Raw genomic sequence first — 16,895 nt, forward strand, 5'->3', positions numbered from 1 at the left:
CAATAGTGCCAGTAAGGCACACTCCACCCCGCCGGAGCCTCGCATCACTCTGCAGTCTCTGCCTCGCGCCCGCCATTGCCCCCTCCCCTTCAAGGGGACTGAGCACGTGCTCTCATTATCTCACCTCCCTTTATAATTAATTTACGGTCTTTGCAACTCCCCAGCCATATGTTGCTTTGTTTTCGCTGCTTCTTTGTTGTTGTGTCGCCACACATCCGCCTCTCACCGCACCGACGCCACTCACCCTCACTCACCCTCAACCCCTCACCCTCACTCACCCTCAACCCCTCACCCTCAACCCCTCACCCTCACTCACCCTCAACCCCTCACCCTCACTCACCCTCAACCCCTCACCCTCACTCACCCTCACCCCCTCCCCCTCAACACCTCACCCTCACCCTCACTCACCCTCACTCACCCTCAACCCCTCACCCACACTCACCCTCAACCCCTCACCCTCAACCCCTCACCCTCACTCACCCTCAACCCCTCACCCTCAACCCCTCACCCTCACCCTCACTCACCCTCACTCACCCTCACCCTCACTCACCCTCAACCCCTCACCCTCACTCACCCTCACCCTCACCCTCACTCACCCTCAACACCTCACCCTCACTCACCCTCAACCCCTCACCCTCAACCCCTCACTCACCCTCACTCATCCTCACTCACCCTCAACCCCTCACCCTCACTCACCCTCAACCCCTCACCCTCACTCACCATCAACCCCTCACCCTCAACCCCTCACCCTCACTCACCCTCAACCCCTCACCCTCAACCCCTCACCCTCACTCACCCTCAACCCCTCCCCCTCGACCCCTCCCCCTCAACCCCTCACTCACCCTCACTCACCCTCACTCACCCTCACTCACCCTCACTCACCCTCAACCCCTCACCCTCACACAGTGCAATAGGTCTCGGAGCATTTGAGTTAGAGCTTTTAGAATTGTTTATGGCTTTTTTTATTTGTAATTCTTTAGCATTGGCTACAGGAAACAAAAATGCTAAAGATTTACAAAAAAAACCCATAAACAATTCTAAAAGCACTAACTCTAATGCTGCGAGACCTCTTGCATTTCCAATGCTTGTTTTTAAATTCAGTTGCACCCTTGTGGCAGCTGATGTTTCGAGGACGCTGGGAAAGTTGTTTGTTATTCTAACTACAGCCCTAAATTACTTGGTGAAGGTGTAACTTTCTCCAAATGGTCCAGAAAGATTATGTACTATTCTAGCTCCAATCTTAGAATATTGTGAGGAAGATTTAACAAGAATTAGCATAGCCAATAGGTCTCGCCTTTGGGACCTTATAAGTGTTTAGCCATGCAACAGTTAATGTTGTTGCAGTAAGGATATTGTGCTGCATAACTAAATACTTATAAGGTCCCACAAGCGAGACCTATTGGCTATGCCAATGCTTGTTTTGTTTACTCATTAACGCACGGCACAGCATCAGGGATGTTGAACAGAGCTCTGGTAAGAAGTCTAAGAGGTGAGGCTTAACAGAACTAGATACTTTGGCCCAGATCGGAATAGGTGCATTAAAGCGGCGTGCTTTGTCCTCGTCTACATCTTAAAGAGTCTCTCCAGTCTCAAGGGAGAAACCCCACCTGCTGGAGCCCGGTGCATTAGAGAGAAACCCTTGAACCGGGTTAGTTAGGTGGAAAGCCAGGGGTTTGCAGGAAGTGATTCCCAGTGCCTTTAAGATGGTGCCGCTGAAAGGACCTGGTCGGGCACCATGGTGTCCGCCACTGTGAGAAGGATGATTATTATATTGTGTGGTTGGGCTTCCTCACCGTGTGTAGTAAGACATAATCAGGAGAAAAACAAAACATGTAATGATCTAAGTGCAGAGTTTGTAGTGCAACAATGAGTCACTGTGGTACTGCGCAAACGCAAGTCCTATCCTCACCACTGATCACTGCTAGAAATGGTGTTTCTGGTTGGCTAGGGTATACCCCATAGCCAGAAAGAACCCACCTCTATATTCAAGATAAACGAGTTAAACGCCCAAAATAACCCCTGCTCACCCTCTTGGTAGCTTGGCAAGATCAGTCAGGCTTATCACAGAGGCAATGTGTGAAGCATTTGCACAATACATAAGAGTGACACAATAAATGCACCACAAAAGAGTCCACAGAGTAGTATATAAAAGTATGTATCTGTATTGCATAAAAACATAGGCCAAAACACAATAAACCAGTTATCACTTTGCCAACTAGGCAATTGTCAAAACATCACAGATAGTGCAATAAGTTAAAGACTTATATGTTGCACACATCATAAAAACAATCACTGTGCACTCAAATGTGAATCCTGAATTAATACTTGTTATTGAGACAATGCAAGGCAGAAATTACATATACCATAAATCTGGGCATGGAATGCAGCATTTAGGTTAGTAAGGAGGGAAAATACAAGGCTCACCAAACATCATTATAGAACATAAAATCACCAACTATGGTCATTACATATCAGTAATACCTGGGTTACAAAAATGCCATCATAAACATATAGATATCATGCACAGGCACCTCTGTTATATGTTAGGGACTAATGTGAGCGCCAAGCGTGGGTTACAGGACACCTGTGCAACTTCTTCAGTGAGTATGGTAATATCTCTTAGTTTCCCCTAAAATGCGGCAAATTCCTACTGGGAGGGGGCCATCCTGAGCTCACCGGGCAATGCTACCAAAGAACAAGGGCTCCAAGTTCAGCACATCCAGAGCCTTCCTGGGTCTCCCACAATTTGATGGCAGAGACAGAACAATGCATACATCAATTGTAAGCTGCAGAAGCACTTGTGCACCTACTACAAGTAGTATGGTCATTTTCAGCTCTCCCACATAGACCAAACTCATAGCAGTATTCAGGATCTCTGTCGAGAGGTTCCCCATAATGCTGTCTGAACAGGAGTGCCCCCAGGTATGTGCTCAAAAGGTGGGGGCACACACACAATGTGGGCGCAGTGCGGAGAGTTTGCAGGCACTTAACCGCTGAAAACACAAGCGCTATTTAAATAAACATATACCAGGGGCGTGGCCAAGATGGCGGCGTGAGCAGACGTGCTGCTCTGAGTCTCCCGCCGACGGCCCGATTTTGCACCGGCCAAAGGGCCGTTATTTCACCTGTCGACCCTATATCGGTGCAGGGGAGTGGTCCTGATTGCACGGAGTGGCTCCCTGAGGCAGTGGCGGCGGCTGGAGTGGTGTTCTCACACCGGCAGGCGAGCTGATGGTTCACGCGGCTCTCGGAGCGTAGGAGCAGCCGGGGGCACTGACTGGGCTACGGGGGACCTGAGAGCCTGCGCATCGCCCCGGCCGGGACCGGGGGTCCATATGAGGTTACAGGAGCTGGACAGTGAGCAACAGAGGGCCCGGTTGTGGTTGCCGAGTGGGCCCCCGTGACTGGGATCGGAGCCGGGGCTGGACTGCGGCCGCCATTTTGTCACTGGCCTGAGACTGAGCGTAGGGACGGCCTGTGAGAGCGACTGTGCGGCGGAGCCTACAGGGTGGCGCGCTGCCGTAGGAGACGCTGAGGGGAGCACCGGAGCAGCCGGTTCCACAGCAGTTGGGGCAGCGGAGAATCAGTGGGCCCTCAGCTGGTGGGAGCAGAGTCAAGCGGACTTGTGTGAGCCGCCATTTTGGCGCGGGGCTAGGCCGTGGTGGGCGGAGGCCTACTTCGCAACAGGCTGTAGCAGAGAGGCCGAGGAGCGCTGTGACTGAGAGCGGTGGCCGGGAGTGCGGGCCCTCGCCCTGGAGCTGAACGAAGGTACCTGGCATTTGGTGGTGGGAGGTTTCCCACGGGGCAGCGATCCGGATACGGGACCCGGGGCAGGCGACCCAGCCGGGTTTCCCCGCCGGTGGTGTTTGCAGCCGACTACAGCCTGTGGCCGGGAAGGAGAGAGGCTGTGGCTGCCGCCCTGGGGGGCTCTGAGGCTGGCTGAGGCGCTCTGGGGTCGGAGATCCGGTGGTGGGGTCTAGGCCCTCCCATACCAGTGCGGGGAGGACTCTAGAGGGGGCCCACTCAGAAGTGACAGCGGGAGGAGCTGGCGGTCTCAGGCCCCGCGGCGGCAGACTGAGGAGATCGACCGTAGTCTGGGGCACTTGTGGAGTCAAGGGGTCTGCCGAGGAAACCAGAGGCGGCTCCCAAGCAGTGGGCATTGCCTCGAGCCGGAGGAGAGCAGAGGAGGCCTACGGAGCCCCCAGGGATACGGGCAAGGTGGCTGGCCATTAGAGGAGGAGCCCAGAGGCCCAGCGTAGCACCGGCCAGGAGTGGTCTCGGACCGTGGAGAGGCCTGGGGAACCTTGGACTTTGGGTGAGGTTCGGCGGTGGGCGACGGGCTCGGCAGCACGTGGAGACTGGAGTCTTGGTCCTGGGGAGCCCCCCGGGTGCTGGACGGGGTCTGCGCCAATTTTTGGGATCTTTCTGCCTGCAATCTGCTCCGGGGAGGTTGGCGGAAGCAGAGGGGTGGACCGCCCCGGTAGCTGGTCGGCCTGCGTGGGTCTCAAACTGGACCCCGGCAAGAGGAGCGGGGTCGCATCACCCGGTACAGCGCGTTGGTCCTCCATAGCCTGCCACGCGGCCTGCAACACTGAGGCACCAATTGAACGATGTCGCCTCGTGGAGAGACCGGCTGCTTGGGCACTTCGTGACCAGTGAGAGACTCCGGAAGGAAGACCCCTGTGCGCACCATACGTATCATGTCCGTCTCGAGGGTTCGTATAGACATATCAGAGAAGGACCTGTTTGCTAAGGCCCAGGCGACCCAATTGCCTAAAGACATGGCTGCAGCTGCTGCCCGCCTGGCCAGAGGTCCTGCGGATGGCTCAGAGCCCATCACGAAGGACTTCTTAGAGTCCCTATTCACTGTGTTGCGAGACGACATTCATACTTTTAAAAAGGAATTCTCGGAAGAGCTCAAGGAGGTTCGCAAGGATGTTGACGGCATAGGGGAGCGCGTAGCGGAGCTGGAGACCAAGAATGACGGGCAAGACACCGAAATCGAGGCCCTACAGCAAGAAATACTGCGGCTCCATGACCAGCAGGTAGACTTGCAAACTCTCACAGAGGACTTGGAAAATTGTTCTCGTCGCCATAATGTGCGGATCCTGGGAGTAACACTGGCCGAAGATACCAAGGATCTGTTTGGATTTACCAGAGAACTTTTTAATCACATGTTGGGACGTCCGTTAGAGTCAGAACTTCGACTGGACTGAGTACTTAGGGTGGGACCCCCCGCGGGCTATGTCAGCCCCTCCACCGGATATCTTAGTATGTGTGCAGGACTTCCGCACAAAAGAGGACATTCTTCAGAAAGCCCGACAGCTGCACCACCTGTCCTTCAGAAATCAATCACTGGTCTTATTCCAGGACCTGTCAGCACTTACGCTGCAGAAGTGACGGACCTTCAAGCCTGTTACAACGTACCTCTAACAGCACAACATCTCCTACAGCTGGGGCCACCCATTCCGTATAGTGTTCAAACTCGACAACAAGCTCTATCAGCTCCACTCACTGAAGGAAGCATGTCGCCTGCTGGGGATAGATCCACCAACGGAGGAGGAGGGGCCGTTTGGCCACTCTGGGGGAGCTGAGGCCTCAGGATCCCAGTGGCGCCAGCAAGGTAGAAGACGCCGTGTCAGGAAACCTCCTGCGACCGAGATCAAGGATGGCCAGCGAGCCGCAGTGGAAGCAGTCGCCTCAGAACTGACCTCGCCTCACCCCAGTTGACTTTCATGGTTTCATCCTTTGCAGTTGTTGGCTGTTTGTTCTTCTTGCCGGGTCATCGGCGGGAGTGTTAAGATTTGATCGCATTACCCCGTGCTAACGTTCCTGATTACCTATGAAGGTGATGGACTATGGACTTTTGAACTTTGAGTTTCTTGATGAGGGGGTGGGGTTGAGGGGGGGGGCCTTTGGGGGAGTTTGGTAGGGGAGGGGGGGGGGGGGGGGGAAGGGTGTCCAGTGCTCCAAGTTCGACTTCAGCTCACGCCTAGCATGACCACACATGCCCGAGCGACCTCTTTACACTATACATCTGCCTGCACCAACGACACTGCCCACAGGCTTTCCAGCACTAGCCGGACCTGGCTACTTACCGGTTATGCCTCCTACCACCATTAAGATCTTGACCCTCAACGTGCGGGGTCTCAATAACCCTGTTAAGCGACAAGCGATTTTGTCCTGTTTAGAAAACACACAAGCTGACATATGTTTACTCCAGGAGACCCACTTGTTGTCACGCGATTGCTATAGGCTGCGCTCCCATATGTTTCCCACTCAGTTCTTCTCCTCATGCTCTACCTAGACGGCAGGGGGTGGCAATTTTAGTGGCGCAGCAGTTCAAGGGGAGGTAATGCATAAAAGTGCCGAACTCAAGGGGAGGCTTCTGACATACCGTTTCGCCTTAGGCGGCCTCACGTTTACCATTGGTTCCACATATGCCCCGAATGAAGGTCAAGAAAAGTTCTTACAGTCTGCCCTTACTGAGGCCACAGCCACACCAGACCGTCATATTATCTTAGGGGGCGACCTAAACCTGGACAAATCCAGTCATCGCACCCACCAAGCAGGCGCACTTTCTGCAGACGGACTTGGGCGATTGCGCGACTTAGACCTACACGACCTTTGGCGCAGGTTCCATCCCCAAGATAAAGAATATTCCTATTATTCTAATGCACACAAAACATACGCTAGACTAGACAATTTCCTAGCTTCGGGCCCAGTATGCACGCTAACGACCACAACTGAGATAGGGGTTGCATCGCTTTCAGATCACGCTCCAGTCCTCACCCCCCTTACCCTCCCACCAGCATCACGCCTCCCCTGAGTCTGGCGCTTTAGGGACACGCTATTACATGACATAAAAATAACAGGAGAGGGGGGTAGGGAGTATAGAGGTAACGGATAGAACCTACCTACTGTAAGAAAGTAAATAAACAATGGGATTCTATCCTAATTTTTTAGGTTTTTACAATTTTTGCTGTGTGATGTGTGACTTTTAGCTTATACCCAGCAGATGTGTGGGTATGTGGGAGCACATTTGCTCCCAGCATAGCTGGTCTCTATGTACACCACCTAGAGATGACAAGAATCCTACATCATAATAACCCATTCCATAATCAGATCCATACCTGGAAGAGGTACATCAACGACATTTTTATCATCTGGAATGGTGATGAAAGATCAGCATTACGTTTCATCACTTGGCTTAACTGTCAAGATGACTTTCTGAAATTCACAAGCACGATCTCAAAGGACCATCTGGTTTTTCTAGATCTGAACATTTCACCAAAGGACGGCAGACTAAAAACTACCACCCATTTTAAAGAGACATCGAAGAATTGTCTCCTCATGTACCAATGTTTTCACCCCAGACACCTTAGGGACAATCTCCAATATGGACAATTTTTACGTCTGCGAAGAAACTGTACTGCGGTAGCAGACTTCAAGATACAATCTAACCAACTCAAAAAGAAACTTCAAATGCGACACTACCCAAACAGCGTTATCGAGAAAGCATATAAAAAAGCACGAAATAACTGTAGAGACAGTCTCTTGGAACCTGCTTTCCGCAAACAGGAAGAAAAACACCCGTTTTGCATCACTACATACAATACTAAATCAAATGAGGTTACTAAACTCATTAATAAACATTGGAGGATTCTCAACAGCGGAGGACTGAACCTCCCAAAACCTATTTTTCACACAGAAAAGGCCAGAGCATTGGAGACATGATTGTCCATACAAGACCTAAGAGACGGATAACATCGAGCCACTCCGCAGCAATGAACGCCATCCATGGTCACCATCCCTGTGGCAAATGTAAGGTTTGCCATCTTACATCCAAAAGTGAGGAAATCCTATTTCAAAATGGAACCAAATGGGAGCAGAGATTGTTTACCTCATTCAATACTACAAGTGTGGTGTATTTGATCAGATACTCCTGCCTAATGGAATACGTTGGCATGACTAAGAGGGCAGTGAAGACAAGAATAGGCGAGCTTAAGAGCAACATCAAGTGCAGAAGAAGCACAACTAAGATGGCATCGCATTTTTTGGAAAAGAACCATACCGTTAATGATATATACTGGACTGTGATCGAGCAGGTACAGAATGAGAAATACCTATTTGAAAAAGAGCAACGATGGGTGCATCGCCTAAAAATCAATGAAAGAGGCCTCAATGATGATATTCCTTGGAGCCAACTATGAACAATTGCTTAGAATGACACTGAATCTTATCAATATTTAACAGTTGATAATAACCTCTTAATTAGGATTTACCAACAACACTGCCATAAAAATAAAAATATTAAACAACCACATTTTGCAAGGGAACCAGTTTTCAGAACACCACGACCATAACTAAGAAACTATCTGCATGTCTTAAATCAGCTCTTTGACAGATAAAAGCTATTTTCAATCATTTTATGCACTATAAAGGACCACCAAGTATGTCACGTCATGATTAGTCAACATAGTATTTGAGTACAACAAGAGAAATAATAGGAGGTGGTCTTCGTAAATAAATTTCGAATATACCATGTGAAGCGGTCATCTGTTTTGCCTCTCGAATCTTTGCCCAGTAGGCATATTGTAGAAAGTTATCTATCAAGAATAGCCTCTTAAGAATACTCAATATAGTATTTAACTACCACAATCGATCACCACAACTCATCAAGAGAACTAACAGGAAGTGGTCTTCGTAATTATTTGAATGTGCCATGTGAAGCGGCTATCTTTGTTGCCTCTCTAGTCTTTGTTCAGTAGGCATACTGATGTAAGTTCGCTATCGAGCACAGCCTCTTAAGAATACTCTTTTCCTATGGGGTGACTACCACGATTAACGAGAAAGAATCTTGGTTGCAAAACATCATCTAACAAAAACGACAACAACTAGATATAATCTCGAGCTCGGAATAGACTTTTTTCCATTTCTGTATTAAAAAGCGTCATGTGACAACACACAGAACGACCAGGTTCTATTCCAGGCTCGGAATAGTCTTTTTTCAATTTCTATATTAAAAAGCGTCATGTGACAACATGCAGAACGACCAGGTGCAACTGATCAGAAAGATTGGGCAAACAATCATCCAATCAGGTAACATACAAATACCCAGAGCTCACCGCAGTTGCTTCAGACCATGGAGCAGCACGGAGGTCCTGGGCGGATGAGGAAGTATCATTGCACACGCAAGTCCGACTCTAGCCAAGTGGTTAAAATCGCCCGGCTAAAGATATTTAGAGAGGAGGCTTGGACTCCCCAAACCACCCTTTTTTCAATCTTCTGAGCATGGCCAACCAATTCTATTTGTTTTTCACAGTGATTGCAAAACTAAAGAACCCTCCCCCACCCCGGCGCTAGCTCATGTGGCACGGCCAACAAATAACAAGTGTATGTATTCCACTTTGCAAGAAAACCCTTTTTTTCCTCGTATGTATGCATGAACGAATGTCGGCCTTATACAAAAGTGTGCTTTTATATCTAGTGATGTCTATTTCTTAAAAAACGCATGAATTTATACTCCACAAGAGAAATGTGGGTTAATGGCATCATTTTGGCCTGATATGCTAGAAAAATATATCAAGAAATATATCATGAAAAATATATCACATAATATGTAACATTTCACAAAATGAACAAGATCTAAATGATAAAAATATTTTTTGTGATAATATCCATGCTATGATGATGTGTCATTTTGACAACCAATAGATTGTTCTTTTATTTTTGTTGCTTTCTTCCCCTTCTCTCCACAGGTACCAATTTCTTATAACTTTTTGAGGGGGTTATTCTACCTCCCAATTTACTAAATTTTCTAAAATTACCTTTTTTTCAGTTGACCAGCCTATTTTTGCGGTCAGCTAGTTGTGAAATGATAGGCATATAATACATATAACTATTATCTCTAAGTGCAGTAGGGATCACAATAGTTCCTAATGAGTAAAGTAGCAGGGGACTATTTACAAAACATGTCGACCGAGTAGAGAGTATAACTACTCACACCGACACTCTTTCTTCCCCTTTTTATCGTTCCCAGCCAGAGATAGGAATAAAGTACATTTTTGCTAGTAGCCAGGGAATTTTTAACATTTTACATTTATTTGCACTTCTCTCCCTACCACTCTTATCACCCTCACCAACTACACTTATAGTCTATCCACACAATATCAAGTGCTCCCGCGTAGTCGTGGGTCGTAGCACGCCCCGCCCCGTAGAGGGATGGGGAGACCCCTATGATGAAGCATGACACTATGGGATTCATAGTGTGTGAGGGGTATTTTAAAAAAACTTAGTGCTTTCCCCACACATCTGCTGGGTATAAGCTAAAAGTCACACATCACACAGCAAAAATTGTAAAAACCTAAAAAATTAGGGTAGAGTCCCAAGGTTTATTTACTGATGCATTCAGGACTCCATTAGCGACTACCTTTCTCAAAACGCCAACCCAGATACGACCCCTGCGACCCAGTGGGCTGCCCTGAAGGCGGTAGTTCGGGGGAAGTTTATTGCCCTCTCTACGATGGATAATAGGGAGCGCCAGCGTAAACGCGATGAACTTACACAACGCATTTGCAAGTTAGAACATATGCACCAGAGGACGGGAGCCCAGAGAGTGTGGAGGCAACTTAAGGCCATGCGACACCAACTGACGGCACTTGATCAGGACCGCGCAGAGTTTGCGGCCCTGAGACTGCGACACGCCTACTATACTGGGGGAGATAGGTGTGGCCGCCTGCTGACCAACAGGTTACGGGAGGCACGTCAGCAACAAAGGGTTAAGGAGATTGCCCGGCCTGATGGGACTTGCGTCTCGGAGGACGCTGGGATAGCGGATGCCTTCCGCGCCTTTTATGACACTCTTTATGCTGGCAGCCAGTTGGATAGCTCCGAGGGCGCCTCCTTTTTGGACTCGATATGCTACCCTCTCTGACTGACCCCCAGGAGGAATATCTAGAGAGAAATATTCAAACAGAAGAGGTCATCACTGCTATTTCCTGACTTAAATTGGGAAAAGCGCCAGGGCCGGACGGCTTTTCCGCAATCTTCTATAAGAAGTTTTGCGTAGTGCTCGCCCCGATCCTTACCCAACTGTTTAATACGTTTGCGGAACAAGGAGCGATACCGCCTGACCTTTTAGGGGCTTCTATTGCAGTCATCCCGAAACCCGGGAAGGACAAGACTAAATGTGGGGCATACCGCCCGATATCGCTATTGAATGTTGACCTTAAATTGTACACTGGGATCCTGGCAACCCGACTGGCCCCTCATTTGCCCGGACTTATAGATTCGGATAAGGCAGGTTTTATTCCCGAACGCCAGACAATAGATAACACTAAACTAATTCTCCACCTAATAGAGAAAGCTACCCGGCTGCCTGGGGAATGTATGATGTTGGCGATAGATGCCGAAAAGGCCTTCGATCGCGTCCACTGGCCCAATCTGGAGCAGGTCCTGGAGAGAGTGGGGATCAGGGAGAAATTCTGCACCTTTAGTTTTAATTGCTACAAGTTCCCTACAGCCGTGGTCAGGGTGAATGGCTACAGCTCTGCCAGTTTTACCATCGAGAGGGGCACGAGGCAAGGGTGCCCATTATCGCCCCTTCTCTTTGCCTTATACATGGAACCTCTGGCACAGAAAATAAGACAAAATCAGGCAATCACAGGGATCAAATTTGGTGGTTATATTCACAAAATCAGTCTCTACGCAGATGACGTACTGATCTCACTAGACACCCCAAAGACGGCCTTGCCGGTGTGTATGGCAGATCTAGATGCCATCGCCCGGGTTGCCGGGTTCAAAATGAACGCAGACAAATCAATAGCCTTGGATCTCTCACTGTCTCCCCACACAAGATCTTACTTGCAGGGTCTATTCCCCATTCAATGGGCAATGGACATAATCCCATATTTGGGGATCCAATTGGCCTCCTCATTCCCCACTATAGTCGCTACCAACTACACCACACTCCGCGGGAAAATTCGAGGGGAGATCAACCGGTGGAGACATTATCCACTCTCCTGGTTAGGTAGGATTGCGACAGTGAAAATGACTACTTTACCTTAGATCCTTTACCTTTTTCGTGCACTCCCGCCAGAACCACCCGCCGGGTGGATCCGGCAGGCACAATCCGATCTGGCCCAATTTAAATAATTAAAGTATTACCAAGCATCGCAATTGCGATACCTGGTTGAATGGAGCAACTGTGAATCAGAGAAACACTGGCTATTTCAGGACCAGGCGGTGGCGGGATGACCACTGCAGGAAATCCCTTTTCTTCGCAAGCCCCACAGGCCCCCTAACCTGTACGCCTCATACATAACACGGGTTCCCCTGGAAGTGTGGGACGCTACTAATGTCGCACACGACCTCATGACCTTCCCTTCTCCTCTCACTCCGTTGGTTGATACTCCCGACTTCACCCCGGGCGCAGCGGGGACGACTTTTGCCCATTGGAGGCCTGCGGGTTGCAGCTTCTTATATCACATTTATGGCGCTGAGGGGGTCGTTCCCTTTTTCCAATTCAAAAAGGAGTATGGCCTTCCAGAGACCGAACAGTTACGCTATTTAAAAGTGAGGCACTGGGCACTGCAACCGCAGGTACGCGGAAGCGCGGATAGACGCCTCCTCCCATAAGAGCGATGGTAAACTAATTTCTGATCTTTACAAGATCCTACAAGCTACACAGGCGCACATACACAACCCAGGCAGGGAGCGGTGGGAGAGAGAGTTAGGTAGGACCCTTAGCCACAAGGAATGGGAGGGGATCTACTACAGGGCCCAACACTCTGCATATCACATGGGGCTCACAGAGACGTTCACGAAAGTAGTGACATACTGGTACTACACCCCAGAACGGCTACATGCGATGGACCGCAGTCGAGAGGCGACCTGTTGGCGTGGCTGTGGCCAGGTTGGCAACCTAGTACACTTGCTGTGGGACTGTGTACAGATTCAACCCTACTGGGCGCAAGTGCTGGATGAAGTAGATAAACACTTTGAGACAGAACTCCCGTGCTTCCCGGCTTATATCCTATTAGGATTTCCTAACCCACTGACCTACCCCTTACGATCCCGCAGAGGTAGACAAATAGCTATTGCACTGGGCTCTGTGGTACAAAACATACTCACACATTGGCGTACCACCACCATACCTTCCTTTATCGGTTGGCTACACAGGTTGTGGCATGTGCTCTGAATGGAGAAATTATCACTCACTATGGCGGGGGAAGGAGACAAATATGAGGATCTATGGCAACCATTTATGTCACTCTTGACCACCGAATTTAGGGAAATCACATGGCCCCGTTATCTGAGATTGTTGAGGGTTACGGAACCAAAGAAGGCAGATTGATAAATCGAGCATAGCTGCAGGGGCACTGTTGGGTGGAGGAGCTGGGTGGGAATAGGGGCGGAAAGGGAGCACTGGACAGGTGGGAGGAGGGGGGGCTTTGGGGAGAGGGGGGTGTTTTTTTTTCCATGTTCCGTTATTTCTTTTCACCCTTTTCACACCATGTACGAACACTTGACTGATTGTACCTTGCACACTGAACCCATGACTATAATGGACTTTATTTGATTGTATGTCTTGCTATCGAAAGTTCACAGCTAAAATGCACATGGAGAGGTTTCTCTGTCTTTCCTAGCTGATTTCAATAAAAATAGTTAAACCATAAATAAACACATACTTTTCCCCTGCAAGAGTGAAAGTGGCGAAGTAGGGTCTGGGGCAGTTGCAGGAGCAGTGACTGCAACCGGAGGACATGCGTTGCCATGTGTGCTGCAGAGGTGGGGACGGAGTAAAGGAGGGGATGGGTAGGCAAATATTGGGGAATAAAAAAATGTGAACACCATGAAGTAGACGTGCCGCCCAAAGCTAAGAAAATTAAGCAAGGCAGCGGAAAACAGGAGAAGTAGTTCATGCATTAAAACAACAGGAGGTGTGGCACGTCAATATGCTCACTAGCGGGGTAAACAAAGGCAGAGCTGCATTTGCGAAGGGGAAAGCCCGCTGCTGCTACATCTGAGACCCAAAGGAAGAGAGCAAGGTTTAACAAGCTGAGAGCTGGAGAAGTGGGGGTGGCATGGGAAGATGACGTGATTTAGTACAAATGTGAGTTCGGCATCCATGATACTTTTTGTGCACGTGTATAATGTAAGATAGTGCATGCATGTAAATGCGCACTATTTAAAAAAAAAAACAATTACACTGTGTAAGCGAAACGAGACTGTAGTTAGGCCGTGCTGCTTCGGGAATAACAGGACGTTACGTATCAGGTAAAGAGCGAATAATTAGCGCGCTAACAAAAAATTTCAAAATTAACTAATGGCAAGCAGACGAGAAATTGCCAAGCAATAGACGGAGTTTCACCATGCATATAGATTACTAGATGTCTCGGAGAGACCTAAAAAGGCTAGTTTTGATTATCATTAGTATACGTCCTCGCTTTATTCTCTTTAAAGTATGTAAGATGGCTGTAAAATCTGATATTGATGTCAGTCTAGTCTACAAGAAATTCTCCACCAAATGCATGTCAGGTGCAGATCCAAAACATCTTAACAGAAATTCTGATCTAAATGTCGACTGATTATCTTTAGTTAATTGCTTCAAAAGTGAAGCGGATAGTATAGGGTAACAAAAGGGGGGATTGTTTATCACCTGCCTGCCGCTGGCAAGTGCTACATTGCACAGATCCTCCTGGATTGGCCTTAATGAACATTGACAGGGGCACCGGACAGCTCAGACTACAGAATATAAGGGGTCTGCACAGGAGAAGGGAATTGTACAACTTAGTTTACCCGCTCGGCACTGCTGCGGCTGGAGGGGGAGGGGCACTCGAGCCCGACCTGCAGTGTCCCCGGAGATCACAACAGACGCACTTCAGAAGCGGTGAGTGGGGAAGCAGAAAATAGCTTCCAGCAATCCCAATGGTAGCTATGAGGACCTGATGGTGCCGAAATGAATCCCCTATAAAAACTTGGCTTCTACTTGTAAGCGGGATTCGCCGAGCCGGACCCAAACATTTCTAGAGGGCTCCAGAGCGTTGGTCTTGTACAATAGCCCCTCGCAGCTTGAATGATCACCTTACAGTGTACCTGACAACCTGCCTCTTCTTAAGATGGCGACTAACAGCAGTTCTGAATCACATCAGACGATCCTCAGCGCCCCAGGTGTCGCCTTCCCCCCGTCCCGTCTGACCCTATAATGGCAACTGAATGGCCTTCTATGAAACTATGCCGATGCCCCATGGGCTGAAACTATAACTGTACTGACAGCGAAGTCCGAGAGCCCTTGGACTTTGTTCGGTGAAGCGGTCTTATGCAGCTATAGCGGATCCTGGCTCTCGGTCACCTCCTCAGCCGTCACCTACCCAGCCGGACATCGGACATTGTATTTCACGGTTCTTCCGGGGTTTATCTGTCTCTATCCTCGACTGCTTTGTTCCCCTTGGAGTACTTTCCCCCTTCAGATCTACCTGACTCTGTCTATTTTCCTCTCCCCGGTTTACCTTTCCCCCACTACCTTCCATTCCTCATCTGACGTTTGTCCTGGATATGCTACGCGCTAATATCTTATAATATTGTGTAAGCTCACGTTTTTCTCCTAAGCATATACTGGTAACTGTAACTGATATAACTATGTAACAATGTTCTGAAACAATGTCCTGTCTCATGTAAAGCGCTCTGATACCTCCGGGACTAGCCAGCGCTATATAAAACATTTCAAATAAAAATAAAATAAATAAATAAAAACCCAATAATCAGAAATAACTCCTCTACCAACGATATTCTGTTAATTTTATCAATTATTATTTGAAGTTCTAGTGTGTCTTCAGACGTGGTTTTGTATAATAAGCAATGACAAATATCAGAAAAGGGACGCTGCCTATAGAGGCACACCTTAAACCAGCCCAATGTATATATTTGCCTCCTGTTTGAACGTAATCAAATATCCGTAGAGATTATTAGGTAATTGATTTGCTTGAGCAGAGTCTTCAATTCATCTTCGAGGCTGATGTCACCATGGCCACGCATTTAAGCGCATCAGTGAGCAATAACTATTTCCTTGTAAGGAAACTAAAACCCATTTCACAACTGTATTGGACATAAATTGACTCCTCAATTAAACACTAGCTGCACTCCTGCAATGTTCTTGGCTTCCTCTGTCCCTTTTGAGATGGCTACAAAAAGCACAAAATACAGCCATAAGAGGCTCAAGGGATCGTCGCACATGCAACGCAAAGTGTACTGCGTGAACTGTGACACTATGTACTCCTGATTCCAGGTACTGCCACTTGAAAGAAATACACGTCAACCTTCCAGAACCAAGCAAGTGGTCCCTGGATGCGGGTCTTACCTTCCACTCCCGGTAGAGAATCTTAGAAATCAGACGGTTTCTGCTTCACCTTCCACATTACCAGACTTCAACAAACAGGCCCACGTCCTTTATAAGAAATATAACCCAATTATAGGTGACAAATAAAGTAACGCAGCCTGACTGGTAAAACGAAGAACTCAACTACTAGGGTCTGCGTAGCCATATTGTCCAAGGAATCCTGTGATTGGTTAGGAAAGCGACACGACCTCAGAAAAGACGTCCCACTCACACCGGAAGATTCCGCCTCTGTCTTGCTGCACCGGAAGAGGCCACTCCGGAAGTGATCGCCTAGCCGCAAACAGCTTGTTGGTCTAGGATGTTACCGCCGCCACCTCCGGTTGATTGATCCCTTGGCATACTCATCCCGGGGAACTTTTACACTTACAGAATCAGAAGGTGGTTATCCTAGTGTAGACAGATAAGAGCAGACGCAACAAATGGACGACAAGTAGGTCAATGTGAGCAGAAGAGCGAGGGTTTCCTTAGCAACGACGTTTCTTTGAGTTTATCACGC

The 16,895-nt window shown here is 48.6% G+C and overlaps 1 protein-coding gene across 2 annotated transcripts in view; it reads right to left on the minus strand.

Moving 5' to 3' along the window:
• The window catches only part of LOC144772859 (PRKCA-binding protein-like), a 126,650-nt gene extending 110,079 nt beyond the window's left edge, over positions 1–16,571 (minus strand). Inside the window, exon 1 of one of the 2 annotated variants that reach the window (XM_078657496.1) lies at positions 16,361–16,571. The gene's annotated coding sequence lies outside the window, so the exon portion shown is untranslated. The remainder of the gene's footprint in view (positions 1–16,360) is intronic. The other variant, XM_078657497.1, reaches the window with a different exon arrangement.
• Positions 16,572–16,895: the final 324 nt, after the last annotated feature.

Source organism: Lissotriton helveticus, chromosome 8 (assembly GCF_964261635.1).
Source record: "Lissotriton helveticus chromosome 8, aLisHel1.1, whole genome shotgun sequence".
NCBI classification, from domain to species: domain Eukaryota; kingdom Metazoa; phylum Chordata; class Amphibia; order Caudata; family Salamandridae; genus Lissotriton; species Lissotriton helveticus.